Here is a 17371-nt window from a genome sequence, read left to right on the forward strand (position 1 = left end):
TACAACAGAGATAAAAAGCAATCCTATCCAGGACAACCCACACACAGAGATCAAAGTTAATTTGAAAACCTAAGTGTTTAAAGAGAAAGCAAAGAACTGCTGAAGTAAAGAAAGGGTAACACTAAGGAAAAGAAACAAGAAGTTAAAAAGAGGTACTGCCAATTGCAGAAGAGAACAGGAATAGAAAAGTAAAAAAGAGAATGTATCTTGCAGGAAGTTGCTGGGTATCATTAAAATAGATCTTAGCGTGAGACGTATTTCAGAAAAAAATTCGATGAAATTACCCATCAATGGAAGGGAAAGAAAAAGAAGTATTAAACATGATGCTGTTGCTTCTAAGCATGGAAAAGAGAATGTTCAGAGTGATCCAGGGGCAGAAAGTATGTGAGCATCAGGAAGGAAAACTTGATCTTGTCTTGATCATGACATTGACTTATGGCCTCATATTTGAAAAGCTACTGCTGTTTTCTAAATTGCATGCTGTTTGGATGTTTTACCAAATGTTTCAGAGAGACTACAGGGTTTGAAAAAAGAGGTTAAGAAATGGGGAAAAGGAAGAGATTGGCCTTCTGTATCATAAAGAGCAACACACTGACAGCACTTCCTACTTGTGGCCTTGCATCTTCCTGAACACCCTTCTGTGAAAATGTTTCCTCTTCTCATAATGAATTCTCAGGATGCTGCAGGGGTTAAAAATGCTCATGGTCTTTTGATTAGGAAGTGGAGAAATATTAAGTAGAGACATAAGAGGGTTGTATTCCTTCTCTGGCATTAAAGAAACCTGCAGAACACTGAAACATTTCAGTGGGAAGTTGAGATCTTGGACAGAGGGAGATGAAGCTTGTTTTGAAGAACAAAAGTCCTGGAAAGTCTGCCCTCGGGAAGAGAAATTTGATTTTATCTTTGCCAAGGTCAAGAAGTACTTAAACAAAGAAGAGAGTTCAGCAGCAAAAGGTTCTTTGATCTAGTAAAAAAAAAAAAAAAAAAAGCATTTTGTCGCATACAGTAGCTAGTCAGAGACAAGAAAAACAAAACAACAACAAAAAATCTCCCCCCCCCCCCCCCCCAATTATTAGGAATTCTGTTCCTGATGTTTTTGTATTCAGCCACAAGTCTCTCTAAAAAGCACTCTCTTATTTACCAGGAAGTTGGTATTTGGTATGCAAGAAGTTAAATCAGGTGATCATAACAATCGATCTTACTTTACAATGTAAAAATCTTTAAAAAAACAACCACATTCTTATTGCTAAGATCGTTCTCTGCCACATTGTATTAGATCTGGCATCCTTTTTTCTTTGACAAGGTAGATTACTAACTCTGAGTATCTACAAGTTTTGAGTTATTTAATGGACTTTCTCTGGCACCTATTGCTGCACTTTTAAGTGCCTGGAGAAGCATTGTGGACATCTTCAATTAACACCAGTTAGCAAAACTATTTATGCTTTCAGAACTTTGTAGCTTGGTCATGATGACACAGTAAGAGCATTTTAACTAATGCTGCACAGAAGCTTTTGCACCACTTAGAAATAAATCTGCTTCCAGTCAGGCTCTGTTTTTCAACATGCTGAAAGGAAACAGGCTCTCTTCCTCCAACTCGTGTTCCTGTATGTAGATACACACCTATATATTTCACAGTGTTTTCATGTCAACATATTTACATACGTGAAATAGTTCTGAAAAATATTTGTGTCTGGGGATGTTGAATCCAGTCATATGAAAGAGTTTCTTCAATAAGTATGTAGAAAGAAATTCCTGTGCCTCGCTGTGCTTCACATGAAGTCATTAGGCACTCTGTAAGAATCCAAGGGATTTTTTTCACTTTGAAGATATTCCTCTGTTGTTGATGCTTCCTCTGTGGCTGTGAATCTTTGAAAGGTGTTCAATGTAGTGAAGTCTACAGCTTCTGCAACAACTATTCACCAGCTCAATATTTGCATTGAACAGCAAGCAACTGTCCCTAAAAGAGGTTTTTATTCTTCTATGAGTTCAGGGTGTTCTCAGGGTCATCCTCTAACTCACTGTCATTTCAGACATATATGCTGTCACATACAAACATCATTAATTGAACACTATAGCAGTTTGAACACTGAATGTTTGCTGATGAGTTGTACACTGCTGATATTTCATTGAATTGCCTTGTTTGCAGTGGTTTAGTGGAGAAGGAAGGTATTTCTCTAGTCCTTAAATGAGTTAAGATATGCAGTGGACTCTCAGGTGTTTCTGGAAGCAGTTTGCAGTCTTTACATGTATTTTAACCCAGCCTGATTGACAACCTTGACTAAAAAATGTAGATCACTCAGCCATACACAGCTTATCTTTCAGACTCCTATTTGTTTGATTGCAGGAATGCTTCTCCCCAGCACCCAGTTGAAACCTCAGCACACCCAGGTGCTTTTTGTTACATTTACTCATAACAGCTTAATAGCTTCATACTCTTTTTAGCAGTATTGCTCATTCACCTGTGTACTGCCTTTTTGACTGTAGCGTAACCCCTACCCACCGTATTTTATACACTCTCATTCTCCTTCTGAATAGCCCTGAACTGATGCCAGAAATATCTACCCTGTGTCAGTATTTTTCCCTTGATAAATTCTTTTTTTCTTTTCCCAGGAGATGCTGATTTGCCCTTGAATTCATTTAGGAAAGTGCTGCCCACTGAAAGCCCTGGCCTCTGGGGTACAGTCTGTCAGAGCTTGGGACACAGCCCATATTTAGAAGCTGCTAGCATACATTTATTTTTGTGACTACCCTTTCGTGATGTTTTAAGATGACCGAGGAACTCAACAGTCATTGAAGGCGCTAGCTTTCTTCTCGTGGGATTTGCTGCCTATCTGATCTGAAGCCCTAAACCTTCCCCAAATGTTATTCATTCATTTGCACTGTCTCATGAGGAACTGAGAAAAGGAGATGGATGGCCTCACCCAGCCCTTGCTCTTTGGTGCAAATGGCCTGCTGTGCTCCCAGGCCAACTAGATTAGGATATTATGGTTGCTGGCTTTTAGCTCTGAGTTGGTAATCAATCTATGTGGGAAGCAATTTTCCTGAGGCTAAAATGCAGAATTGCAATTGCTGGGAATATAGGTAGCTTTGGGATTGTCTCCATGCTATGCTTGATTTGCTATGATGGCTGGAATTGCAGTCTCCTGGATCTTAAGAAAATATCAAATTTCTGCATCTCCTGTATTTGCTGATGTTTCACATTCTCTCCTGTTAAAGCAGTTCAGTTTTGTATGAATAGTACTTGTTAGGGCAGAGTCCTTAGAACTAGGACTATGCACTTATCCATGAAGGGGAAAAAGCTCAGTTTCAGACTTTATTCAGCCCTTCAGGGCATTGAGATATTTGATCCCATACCCCAAGACAACAGCTTCCTTACGGAGTTCTGGGGTGTTCTCTACCTCTTCTACCACAGGGGGATCTGAAAGAAAACAACAGTAAAAAAAGATTTTATCTAAATGGCTAAGGCACTAATCTGGGATAGGGCTTACTTGAGGGTATGCACCTTCAAGTTGCTGTTCTTCAGTGAATTACCAGTCATCATAGGCATTGGTGTGCAGTGTCCATGTAAGGACTGTATTATAACTGCTTAACTTAGCTGAGTTGTCAGCACACAACAAGGTGGAGTCTGTAACACAAAGCAGACTCCCTTATTTACAGAGATATATCCTCTTTCAATGTATGCACCTTTAAAGGAGTGTGGCCTTGAATATACACCCCTGGATGGTCAGTCCTTATTGTTATTTGTATGGCAGTGTTGAATAGGTCCACAGCACTGTATGGGTTCTGTATTGTGTGTGTGTGTAATGATCTCAGCAGAAATTCAACAAATAGATGCAACCTGCAGACTAGTCTGCAGAGAGGAACAATAAGAGGGGCCAGCAGCGTATTCTCTCTTGTGGTTTTCTGAATCTTGACCTGCCTTTCTGAGTCCTGATCTCTCTCCTCTGCTGTCTGAGCCCAAAGACTTGAACATACAAGGGATTTGTGCACGTGCTGTGCTGTGGTTCAGAGGAGGAGAAGTGAAAAGATTGAATGTGGCTTTGAAGTTAGAATCTGCAGGGCAGCCATAAAAAGCATGCTTACGGTTCTGTAAGATCATGGGCTGTGTCCTCTCCTTTCTCCTCCCTGTTTCTGCTGTGTGCTCTATGTATATATGATGCAAGACAGTCTATACAGAGAACTTGATAAATTATGTATTTACAGTAAATGATCTAAAACTGTGATGCACTCTGCACCACAAGTGTTAAAAGCTATTACTGAGAAGACAGCACAATATAAATAAGACTCCAGTGATTTTCAAGCATTCAGGCTTAGTGATGTCTAATTCAGGCTCATATTGAGTAACAAATCTTAGTGGCTGTATTGTGGAAGCCCTAACAACAGAGAATGGGATGAAAAGAAAGAAACACATTGAATAAGAGAGGTCAGCAGTTTGGAAGGCAATTTGTAGATATTGGAGTCAGAAAGATGCATATCTGTCCTACAAAACAGGTGAGAATTGACTTGCTTCCTCCTTGAGGCACGAAAGCATCACTCCCATGTTTTCCTCCTTCACCTCTTCTTCCTTTGCTATTTTGGTGCTGATTGCACCCACTATAACCCTTTTTCTGGGCTTGAATATTGTTTTCCTACCTCCTCTGTAGAACTTACTTTAAGGCAGTTGATAATAGATGATAATAGTTCTCCTTCTCCCTGGACGAGGCCTTGTCCCTCCTCATTATACACAACCATTCAGGAAAAGAACAGCTAAAACTAAAATCTGAGACAGTTTCTCAACGTTTTGTTACTACCCTTCATGCTTTTAATTCTTTTGTTTGTTGTTTTTTTTTTTTTTTTCAATCCAGGAAAAATACAGAGCCTATAGGTAGGTGAAATAAACTACTTTGATGTCCTGAGCTAATGTGTCCTATAGCTAATTATTTGTAGAATGTGAAACATGAATTAATAAGCCCTTTTAGTTATTTTCCTGATGGCAACCCACAGTGTTTTAAAAACTGTCACTCCCCACCTCAAATGAAGCTGTCTGTATTCATTAGTACTGTTCCAGTTGTTTCCATAAGTCCTCAGTCCTGCAATGTAAATGTAAACCACCGTGTAGCATATGTATGCATGTACATATGTTTGTCATCAGTTACGAGTATATTATGTAAGAACATTTTCACAGATATTAGGGGATCAACGTGATCTGCAACTGGAAACATGCAGAAGTTGGGTACCTAACTATCATTTGTACTTTTACAATATTTATGATTTTCTTTGTAGGAGAACAGAGCAGTTCCAGGCATGGACTAAGACATCAACTGCTAAGGCAGTTTCTGTACCTATAAAAGAAGAAGGAGGCTTCTGGAGCTATGAGAAATTTCAGGCAGAAGGAAATGGCATTACTCCTGCTTGCATCACAGTTAAGACTGGAAAAAAAATCAGAAAACCAATGAAATGCAAAAAGATTAGTGAGAACACAAATCAAACCACAATTTTTTCAATACAACTCCTGGTATAGTGCTGAGATTTTTTGTCTCTGTTCTGCACTAGGGATCTATATTCTCCATAGATCCTATATTTTCTAGCTCTGTAAGGTTTGCACTGGTGGAGACCACAGAGGCATTTACTTCATCCTGATTTGCAGCAGCTTAAGTGAGAGGGGAATTGAGCACCAGACAGTGAAGCAAGCATTTGGTAACCGACTGGGAATGCAATCTCTGAAAAAATGTGCCTACACTTTAGGCAGTTTCTGTTACATAAATTGGCATTTCTAATCTACTAGCAGAGAACATTTTAATCATATTTGTGTTATCAAACCAGCTTGCAGCAAAAATCTGCTGAGTTTCTCAAGATGCTCCTTTGTTTCAAACACAGAGACATTTTATTGCAGTCTTCCCAGCTTTATTAATAATGTTATTAATATTCTTTTTGCACAGAGTAGCAATGGAAAAGTGCCTGGTACTCGTGGGTGTTTCATTATTTAAAATGTAAATAAGAAAGGCTGCAAGAAGTTAACAATCTCAGTAGGAAAAAAGGAACAAACCTTTACTGTCTGACAGATACAGGCTTATCACAGGTTTCCTCATTACTGCATATGAAATACTTTATAGTTCTCTATCTGTAACACAACAAGAAAATGTCTTTTTTTATTCATATACAGAATTTCCAACCCATTTCTTTAGAAAGGAACCTAGCTGAAAAGTTTCTGAGGAGACTGTAAATTGCTTTTATTTTCACAGAGTTATCAAAAACTTCGCCTGATCCATCCCTTACTGCTGTGACTCAGTCCTCTGTGATGGTTCACTGAGGGACCACAACTTGCTCTTGGATTGTGCTGACTGGCTGGGGTAAAGAAAAGGCAAAGGCAAGCATCTTTCATCTGTCACCCTTCCGCCCTTGGGGAGTTCCTGCATTGAAGCTGTCTGTGGCATATACAAAGGAAGGACATGAGCTTTGTTTTGGGCGGGTATATCTCAGAGGTTTTGTGCTGTCTGTGGATAGGTCCATGTCAAACTAAGCTGAGAAGGATTTGTATTGGCTGGGAATTGGCACTTTTCATATTGTTGCTGCAAATCTTCACTCTGCAAATATTGTGTTGGTAACTGGCTTCCACATTACAGAAGATTATCTGCTCATCATTGCTCTCCCATTAGCTCACTTTTTTTTTTTTTTTTTTTTTCAGATACTCAGAAATCACACTTAAGAGTGTTAGAAGAGCAGGCCTAAGTGGGTACAGAATCACAGAATACCAGAACAGCTGAGGTTGGCAGGGCCATCTAGAGGCCATCTGATCTAACCCCCTGCACAAGTAGTGACATCCAGAGCAGGCTGCCTAGGACCACGTCCAGGCAGCTTCTGATCTCCAAACAGAGAGATCCACAGCCTCTCTGGGCAGCCTGTGCCAGTGCTCAGTCACCCTCACAGCACAGAAGTGCCTCCTGATGTTTAGGCAGCATCTCCTGTGTCCCACATTGTGCCCGTTGCTTTTTGTCCTGGCACTGGGCACCACTGAAAATCGCATGGCTCCATCTTCTTTGTACCCTCCCTTCAGGTATCTATAGACACTGATAAGATCCCACTTGAACCTCCTCTTCTCCAGGTCTTTCAGCTTCTCTTCATAGCAGAGGTGCTCCAGTCTCATCATTTTGTTGGCCCTCCTTTGGACTCTTTCTAGTACGTTCACGTCTGTCTGGTACTGAGGAGCTCAGAAGTGGACACAGTACTCCAGGTCTGGCCTCACCAGTGGTGAGTAGAGGGAGTGGATCACCTCTCTTGGCCTGCTGGTGATACTTTGCCTAATGCAGACAAGAACAGCACTGGCCTTCTAAATGTCACTCATCCATGCTGGAGGGTTTTGGGCATTAGATACCAATATACCACACACACCAACCACAGCTGCTCTCCTGTGGTTCTGGGGTGTTGCTACTTGTAGCTGCTCCAGGACAGGTGAGGACTGAGAGGAAGGAGGCCATGCACATCCCAAATCTGGGAGTTGCTGATATTGCACAGCAGTAATGAGTTTGGCCTAAGAAGTATGTCACAACTGCTTGAGACTTGAAAATCACATCACACCATTGCCTGGTCTTTCACTGGACATTTCTCATGACCAAATGGTGGAAATTATAAGAGGGAGATTATAGGCATAATTTTCCCAGATTTCATCCACGAGGCTATTAGTTATTTCTTATTCCGTTAACAGAGTCTGGGTAAGAAAGCCTTTGGGATCCAGTCAGGGGCCCAGACCCCACAACATGAATAATGTTAGGTATTATTTGGATCAATAAGTTCTTCATTGAGGCTCTCTGCCTACTGCTCAAGTGTACATGGCTATAAGAGAGGAATCTTGTGAGTGCCTTAGAAATCAGCACAACCAAGAAAGTTGGGGGATTTTTTTGAAATTTGAAAGTGTGACACCAGAGGATTAAACTTTTATATTCAATTTCAAGTTGAATAATTTAAGTCTTGAATAATACCTACGTGTAGAATAATGGTGGGTTTTGGTGAAAATGGGGAATAATGAGGTTAGAGCAAAATAATGGAATTGTTCCTGCTGTAGATAACAGTAAAGCAAGAAAAATTTCAGTTGATGATGGGCTGTTCTACAATAGGCAATTAGAGCAAGAATACTTCTTGCTTATTTTATGCTTCCTTACAAAGGTTCAGCATCTTTGTCTAAAACATTACGCAGAAAATGCTTCTCCTCTACTTACATCAGCCCCATTCATTTACTGCTTTTCCCCACATGTTATAGAACCCTCTGAACATGACCTCATGGTAAACTTACATACTGTTACAGGTTTGGAAACTGCAAAATATGTCCACAGGATGTAAGTCATTCTCACCCTTTTATACTTCTCTTTTCTTCTCTTTCTAAACTACCTGCAAAGGCACTTTCTAATTGCCTTAAAAAGTTCTGACTCACAAAGGAAATTTTGGCTGAGACTTTAGGTGTTTCTGGAGCTTTAGCTAGTCTTGTAGCTTTGAAGCAATGACTACTTGCCTAGTACCACCCTCAAAATTTTTCCTTCTGCAGCCTTCTTTATTCCCTGAATTAGGACTGGCCATATTATTCTTTTGGGTTTTTGGACATTTGGCCAAACAAAGAAAGGAACTTTGTTAAACTGGAATTATGATATAAGCATATACTGAAAAAATTTCTATAAAAAAAATTATAGGAATGAAAGTTCAGAAGGTTAGAAAATCCAAAGATAAAGTTACACATTCAGAAACTTCCCCATAATATTTGATAGCCTCGCATAATGAACTAGATATTGCTGACACATCACTTGTCATCTTAAAGTTTATCTGTTATATTATCTACAAGGTATGCTATAGCTCATGTAACTTATTGTCCAATACATGCAGTTAACTATTAATGAAAGGACAATAGTGTATGGATTATTAAACAAATGATATATGGAGCCATCTACTTAAGTGTATGACAGTTGAAAGGTAGGTTAATATAATACATGTCAATAAATGCTAATAACTTGAATTATGCCACCACAGCAAAAAGATTTAAGTGATTCAACTTGGGAGTCTAAGGTTAGGGGCCTAAATCTGTATTTAGGCAACAGCTTTCAAGGCTGTCAGGTGTTAAGTATGCAGCTCACACTGTTCACTGAGCTCAGCAAAGGCTGTGATTGCTAAGCCCTCCTGAAAATAAGGTCTTCTGAATTTTGTACTTCTCTGCCTAACTTTTGGCTTCAGGTTTAAAACTTTGGCCAAACGTATTTGAGGGAGTGAGGGTTAAACATCCCTCCTGTCAAGTTGACTAAGATTCATTGTATAATGCACTTCTTCCCAAGAAAGATGTTTAATGCTATTGACTGCAAGGTTGCCTACTTAAAATAGCGTAATGTGACAAATGATGGATACCACATAGAGCAAAATTGTAGGGTAATTCAAGATATGAGCATGTATGGTATGTATATCAGAGTAGCAGCTTCATTTTTCATGAAGGCAAGTTAGAAGGTCATTCATTTCAGTTAAAGGCATTAAACATTTTTGTTAGTTTGACATCCATTATGGGCTTGATCCTGTTATTCGAGGCAGTCATTAAACTCCCATTGACCTAAATTGGGTAGGAGTGGGGCCAAGCTTTTAAATATGCAAAGCAGGAACTAGCAGATGAAAAAGAACTGACAGATAATATTTCAGAGTGAAAAAAGCATTACAGTTGCTGTTATATATAAGCAATAACTATCCCAATAATTATCTGATGACTTCAAATGTTTTGTATTGCAGCATTATTTCTATTAAACATTTCCCTGTTAAATTTAAGACATTCTGGAATATTCAAAAAGTGCATGCAACTTTGTACTATTCTTTTGTAGCATCACGGAGCAGATAAACTGCTCTGTTTTTTATAATGTTGCATTTATTTGTACCTATGGGATATCTTATACCTATGGGATACCTTGTAAACTCTCTGGAAGGTTATGGAAGTTTGAATGCTGAGAGAAAAAATCCATACAGGTCTCTCCCCTGTACCTCTACACACAAACCACTATTAAGAGCTCATATCTCACTTGCATACTCTTCTTCTGCCTATGTCTTCTGCTTCCTTGGCTTCATGGAACTCTATCTTCAGCAGAGACTCTTAGGTTTGTGGTCAGGGGGGAAGAGGAAGTATCTTCCTGTTTATTTATTTATTTATTTATTTGTTTTTCTGTGACTTAGTATCTATAAATAACCTGAAACTGCTTCCTTCAGGTTGAAAATTATATTGATTCCAGGATTTTTAGTTCCTGGGCAAACACAGTAACCACCTTTGCAAAGGGTGTATTTACAAAAAATTAGCTCAGTGAGGCTTTTCTTTGCGAAAGGGAAGTCTGGGCTCTGGATCACATGGGAAGCAAAGCATTTACTCTGAGGCAAAGCAGGAGTTCACAGGTGTTCCTCTTCCCTGTGTGCTTTAGCACTTAGCTGTGAGCAGTGCTTCAGCCTTTTACCAATATTATTAGGAAAAAAAAAAGAAAACAAGCCATACACAGCTTTTTGCCGTTTATGTCTTACTTTCCACTAAAAATGTTTCTGTTGGTGTTTCTAACATTGTTCATTTCTGGATTTGGGACTATGAAGAAAAATGTCTTCAGAAATGGCAGAATTCTTTATACCAGTGCTACTGTATCCAGAGACCTATAAATGAAATCACAAGACTAAGTTTGGACAACCAAAACTGAAATTTATTTCATAATCCAGAGAAGGCCACAGTCACAGTGAAAACTGAGGAAAAAGTCCTTTTGTGAGAAAATGCACAAAAAGATAACCAACGTTCAGACTATCAAACATTTCCTATTATTATCATGTACTTCATATTACTATGCGCTTCATAGTATAAATGAAAAGGAATTACATTTGATAGAGAATTTTATGCATAATGGTGTGGAATGTCTAAGGTCAAATATCTATAAACTAATTCCTCTCTAGGTCTTGACAGAATAGGAGACATCATTCTTAACCCCATAATTACATAATTAGATGAGGTAGTGAATTCTAAGCATTTAAAATGCCCTAATTGGTGGTTGTTTTAAATCATTTATCCTTAATCACTCAATAAGAACCATCAGAGATTTCCAAATAAGGAATTAATTAAAGGTTATTTTTAAAATACATAATTTATATTTAGTAAAATGAAGTAATTTGATAACATTGGGAGGTAGGTGTGTGTTACTATGTGTATGTTACACTTACGTACATGTATGTTACACTTAGCCACATAAAAATAAGTATTTTAATGACATTTAAACTGCTTATTAAAGCTGCAGTAGGGAACCAGTGCAAGATAGGAAAGAGGCAAAGAAAGTTGTTTTTCTAGAAATAAACAGGTTTATTAATGGGTAAGTCAGTGAAAATGGCAAATTTAGGAGAGAAAGATTATCAGTTGGAAAATTTTTATTGTTGCAATGTATTTTATGCTTCAGCAAAAAAAATAAAAGAAGTCTTTTTAGCTTTCCTTCTTTAGACTGTCATGTGTCGTCTACGTCTTTCCTCCTTTGTTGCATCTTATGAAACTTATCGGTGTTTGCTACGTATACTTAGGAGTATGAGTGAAAACAAAGCTGTGACTTGCTTGATATATAAATGTGTTTCTGCTCTCTTGCTGATGCTCACCAGTTCTACAGACTGATCCAGACACTCGGATACTTCCGACCTGCCAAGATGTGCTTGATCCAGGTGCAGGGTCAGACCAAGGAACCACTCCTTGTGAAGGCTCAGCCTGTTACCCTGCTAATTACTTGTCCCTCAGGTATGGAGGTTTCTCAGCTGAAGCAACATTTTGCATGTGTGTCTCTCGTGCACAAGTATGGGAGGAAGAGAGAACACAAACACTTTTCATAGAATGATCCTGCAGGGCCATTTAGATAGCTTAGCACTACCTCTGACCTGTCCTACCAGAGTAACCTAAGGTGTCTTCAGGACATGGAGAATTTAGACCACTACCTTCAAACCAACATCCACACTGAGGTAACCTTAGGTATTTTACCCCCTACCCTTCAATACCATTATATCAATCATGTTTTCAGGAATCTGAAACAAGCTCATTAAAAAAAAAAAAAAAGAAACGGTGTATTTCAAATTTCCCTAAGAAAAAATAATTTCTTAATTTGAGGTAAAGCATTAAAATTGTAGGCCAGTGTTAAATCAGATCTTTTGTCCCTTGAAACACCCTTGAATTTAAACTCAGAGGAAGTTTAAAAAGAAGTTGACTACAGTTTTATTTTACTTGCAGTTTTAATTCAAGGTGAGGTGGAATGGGTAAATAATCCATACTTCTACAGGACGGTGGTTGAAATGCTAAAGCTAACGTAATGTTGATTTTGTTTTGTGTTCATTCAAGCTCAAAAAGAAAGACAAAGTAGAGATTGCAAACATACCTGTCATAAATCATAGATATATTCCCCAAAAATCATGGTAAGTAAATTCTTTCAGTTTTATAAATCAGTATATGTTGATTTTACAGCATTAATTTGAAACAGTATTAATAATGTGGCCTGATTTAAAAATGATTTAAAATGAAAGGAGATTTGGAAAATAAAATGTAATAAAATCTGAAAAAAAGAGTTCACATGAATAAGTATTCTCAAACTATTCAAAAATAGTACTACAGGAGCTTTCTTTGCCCTGTCTTGTTTGCAAGAATTTTAACCTTTTTACCTCTTCCAGAAAAGAGTCCAGAAAACTTAGCAAAGAGTATCATACCTTGTCTAATATTTTAATGAAGGCTTTGATCTACTGTAGTTTCATGTTAAGAAAGGAGTTATTAATTAATTAGATCACATGTTGCTAAGAAGTTGCTTTGACATTTCCAAAAACAGAGCAAGGTGAAAGTCGCAGTTGTTGCCTTAAACACTAGAAGTATATGAAAGGATTATTCCTCCCCTTCTTCATCCGCCAGAAAACAGTTTATATTTAGAAATCTTATTTACCCCATCTTTCTCTGTGTATCTCTCAATAGTGACCTCTGTCATTGCTTCTTTGTTATAAACATTTTACTGTAAGTCTAAGATTATTTCTTTTTAACTTACACCACTGCAGTGGATACTTAAATGCAGTTAATTTTGATCTATTTAGATTTGTTCTATCAAGCTAAGTAGAAAGATGCATTTGTTTTTTAATTATGCACTCCAGCAGAGGTAACACAATTGAATAAGTTTTGTCTAGTAGAGATCAATTTTAGCATGCATTATCTCCTATTGTTCTTTTGTAGTGAAAGTCTATCATGCAATTTCCCTATCACCCAGTAATTCTGAAACTGTTCGTTATAATAATGCTTTCACTCTAGCTTCAGATTTTAAAATGGGTTTGAAATATTATAGGCTGCTTCATTACATAGCACTAGTTGATAGGTTTTCTTTCTAAATCCAAGTACCTTCAGTAGGTTTCAACTTCGGGATCAGAGTCTCTCCAGCAGCTGTAACCGGAATACAGGAAAGGATCCTACATGTTTTTAGCTGTTTCCAATGCAATATCATATGTTCTTTTTTTGAAAAGATCTGAACACCTTTGAGAATTTAAGAACAACTGTCACTGATGCTTCAACTTTCTGTTTAACTAAGTGTCTATTTTTTGTCTTTCTCTCAGCCTTATTCTTCCATCTTCACTGTTTTCTTCCACTGGAAACAAGAAAGATAGCTAGCTACTTGTCTACCAGCCCTAATGGTCTGTGAGCCACTGCCTGCAAACTGACACAGGGAAAAAAATGCTCAAAGAGCTTATGGCACTTCAAAAACTGTGACAGATGACTTTGCAGGCTGTTGCTGTCTTTTCCCTTTTGTTTCCTTTCTTATCTGATCCGTGACATATTCCTTTCCATTAATTCTTTTTGATTTGTGAAGAAAAAAAAAGTGGGAATGCTCAGAAAGGAATGAAACAGACTTTAATGATTTAATTCATTAATTTGCTGAGACATATTGGTTAGCAATGGGTTTAAAGAAGACCAGATGAGGGTTTCTTATAGCCCCAAACAGAAAAAAATGTAGTCTGGGTTTTGATCGCTTGTTTACATTCATCAGCACTAACTACATACAAGGCTATTGCATATTGGATGCCTAGTTGAAAAGCACAGCCTCTAGAAGAAAAGCTGATACAAATGGGAAAATTAATCAGCTGAAATGGTCTGAGTTTTGTCAAACTAGTAGTTGTTTCAAAACCTGTACAACATAGAGGTAGACTTGCACAAGCTATGGCCTATATTTTGGGGAAGAGGGGATTGGAAAGGGGTGAATGTGGAGCTTCCATTACAGCCAGTCTCCAGAAAAGGAATTTGCTCCTCTGGCTCAGGATCAGATGTTGGAATGATGGAGTAGTTTCTGATATTTATTCGTTCTGTACTGCCACTGCATGTAGGTTGACATTTAAAATGCATTAACACAGTGCTACTTGATGTACTGTATTATGCAGCCTATCAGTTTTGAAATGGAGTTTAGCCTGTCAGCAAAATCCTCCCTGCTGTACTCAAATAAACTTAGTCAACCTTGGATCAAGGTGGCTTAGGGAGCCTACACAGTTTTAATGACCCTGTCATGTTTTCCTGTATTTATTGAGTCTTTTATACTTGGGTTGTACAGGATCTGTCTCTGTATGTGAGCATATGGAGAGACCACTTTGCATCCACAGGACTGAGGTATTTATACAAAGAAAAATAGCCTTAATGGTTACATTTACTCAACGCCTTTACTTACGTTGTTCTTTCTTTATGTATTTTATTCTTCCTGTGCGCTTGATGACTTATTTTCATCATTTTGTAACACACAGTGTTAAATAATTGTTTTCTTATACAAGCAGTAATTTTGTGATGTAAAATCTCGTTGCAGATTATAATTTTGCACCCCAGTAAACATTGGAAAAAAGCAGTTTTCCTCAACTGTTGTGCACAGCTAGACTTCTGATGACAGCAAATGTGGTCTTGATGGAGATCTGATATCACCAGCTTGGCCATTACTACTGCAAGTTCCAGTAACATCAGGTACAAACACCTCCCTAGGAAGATTTCATGTCTTGTTTTTATAATGACCGCATGGATTTTTGCAAAATTTCTTGCTTCTTGCTGTATGAGATCAAAATTCTGCATGATACAGACAAATAAAGGCCCAACTCTGAGGCGTCTGCATAATATCCTGCTCTTAAATTCAAGGATGTCCTCTCTTTCTCCCTGTTCCTTAGTTGGCTTTTCTGGCTTCAGGGAATATATTTTATGTTTAGTAATTGAGAGTTTGGTTAGCTAGTGTTTTGGATAATTGAAGTGATATTCTCTCTCATATATTTTTTATTTATATTTACAAGATGCTCATAGCAATCTTCCTTCCATGATTTCTCCTATATTTTTCCCATTACTTCAGAGGCATACATCACTAGTCTTTCATCCAGCAAAATGACAGTTTCAAATCCTTCTGAGGCTTTACTGAATGAAAGGTTGTTATTCTTGTTTGTCTGTGGGGGGTTTCCATTCTTTTCTCAAATGTACAAGCAGCATTTGCTACTGTCATATTTCCTACCACTGCAATGAACTTTCATCTTCCCTTAGTCTGAGGGATAATTTTCTTAAGGGAATCGTAGTATAATGTGCAGTATAAAGATTCATGTTTTGAGATTTCAGATAATTAAGTCAATTCTCTTATTTGTCCTCTAAAGTCACTTTTCTGGCACAGATAACCTTTCATTTTTTCTTAACATTCATGTCATCAGATATCTCTTGTATTACTTTCATGTTGGTTTTATAGTCCAGTTATGTTGATGCTACTTCTTGGGGAACTAGCCCTTGCCTCTTTAGAGGCTGCCTCATTAATATCAAGTAAATTTCATTGTTGTGCTCTGTAATCTACTGTGATTTTTGCCAGCTGACACATTCACCTGCTAAGAAAACTGAAATGCTGAGGGACTTGAGATAAATGTATCTATTTAAAATGTGCGTAATTGTTACAAGAGGAAGAGTCTCTTATCCTTTCCTGCTGTAGAACATTCTGTTCTTATTTTCTCCAAGAAGACATTTTCAATACAGAAGAAATTCTCCTTGAGGTTAGAGGGGTAGCTGTTTATTTAGAGAAATGAGAAAAATTAAAAAGTCCTCCTATAAAAGCCTTTCATTTGTCTTGGTTACATCTTCAAATGGGGCTAAAGTACACATTCAAGTAAAGAAATATGTATTTCTTGCAGTCCCTCAGTCCCTCAGGAGGTGAACAGCAATTTCTATATTGCTAAGTTGTTTACAAGTGCTTTTGAAAACTAAAGAGAGAATTCATTCACTAGATGAATTTATCCTCTTAAGTACTACTTTTATAATACCAAGCCTGAAATGGGACCACGCTGTTCCTGAAACAATCATCCTTTCTTTCCACAGTTCTTTCAGAGGCTTAAAACTCCATGAGTTTAACCCTACACTAGTCATTTGATGAAGGAAGCTTGTTAAGGCTTCCATGATCTTTCAAACCGCAGTGGTGAAGCACAGGAACTTGCTCCCATTTGTATGATGATTCTCATGACTGAACAAAATATTTTCTCATTTACACTAGAGATCTGAGGACACTAAACTGAACTCATAAAAAATATATTTACCTTAATGGCACAGATAAGAATAGTAAGTTTAACTTTACTGAACAATCAAAATAGCCCTTTGCAATGGAAAGAAGTATTGCTTTCTCTACAGACCAAGCCACAGGACTGAAATGTACCGATGCTTCTTCCTATGTTTTTGTGAAAGCCCAGTTATACATTCTATCCCATTTCTCATAAACTTGCTGTAAGTATGGACTTTTAAACACAGCTAAATAACCTGATTTTCACTATCTCAGTTATTTCTACTTTGCAGATTAGATAGGTGAAAATGACCATGGCCATGTGCCTTGATGATAGTAAAATATCCATTGTCTTTAGTAGGATCATTATCAGTATCATAATAATTTTATTTTCCTTTTAAAAAATTATGGTAGCTTAGTTGCTAAAACAGTGATCATCTTTTCTTTCTTTTGTGAAAGCCTCTTCCACTCTTACGAAAGATTGGTGCATTTGAATTCAGACCTAAATACTTCTGACTTCACAGTCATTTGAACTTCCATGATCCACATATGTCAAATCCTGTCATTTTCATCTAGTGGATCATTGGTCTTGTCTTTGTACCCCACTTTCAATCTTTATCCCTGTTGTTGCATTCATGTGCCTGATTGTAGAGCAATGGTGACACTTTACGGATAGCTCTGGGAAAGGGCCTAAGGAATGCCTTTGATAGGTGAAATCATTTAAGAAATAAATAGCTGCAGATCACAGATTGTTATGAATGTCAGATTTTGTTGGGATTATGTGCTCACGGTAAATGGAGTCACTTTGTACGTGTACTCTATCCTGTGACATGTAAATTTAATAAGGCAAAATATTCGGCTTTACTTTACTT

At 37.7% G+C, this 17371-nt stretch overlaps 1 long non-coding RNA gene across 2 annotated transcripts; it reads left to right on the forward strand.

Annotated features, from left to right (window-relative positions):
* The first annotated feature begins 11144 nt into the window (after positions 1-11144).
* LOC308199104 lies at positions 11145-16734 on the forward strand. Of its 2 annotated transcripts, none has more exons than XR_013954389.1 (3): positions 11145-11734; positions 12326-12399; positions 14802-16734. It is a non-coding gene; the product is annotated as an uncharacterized lncRNA (long non-coding RNA). The 2 variants fall into 2 exon arrangements; XR_013954390.1 differs by lacking the exon at positions 11145-11734 and adding an exon at positions 12058-12229.
* Positions 16735-17371: the final 637 nt, after the last annotated feature.

Source organism: Anser brachyrhynchus (genome assembly GCF_964034855.1).
Source record: "Anser brachyrhynchus genome assembly, chromosome: 1".
In the NCBI taxonomy this organism is placed as follows: Eukaryota; Metazoa; Chordata; class Aves; order Anseriformes; family Anatidae; genus Anser; species Anser brachyrhynchus.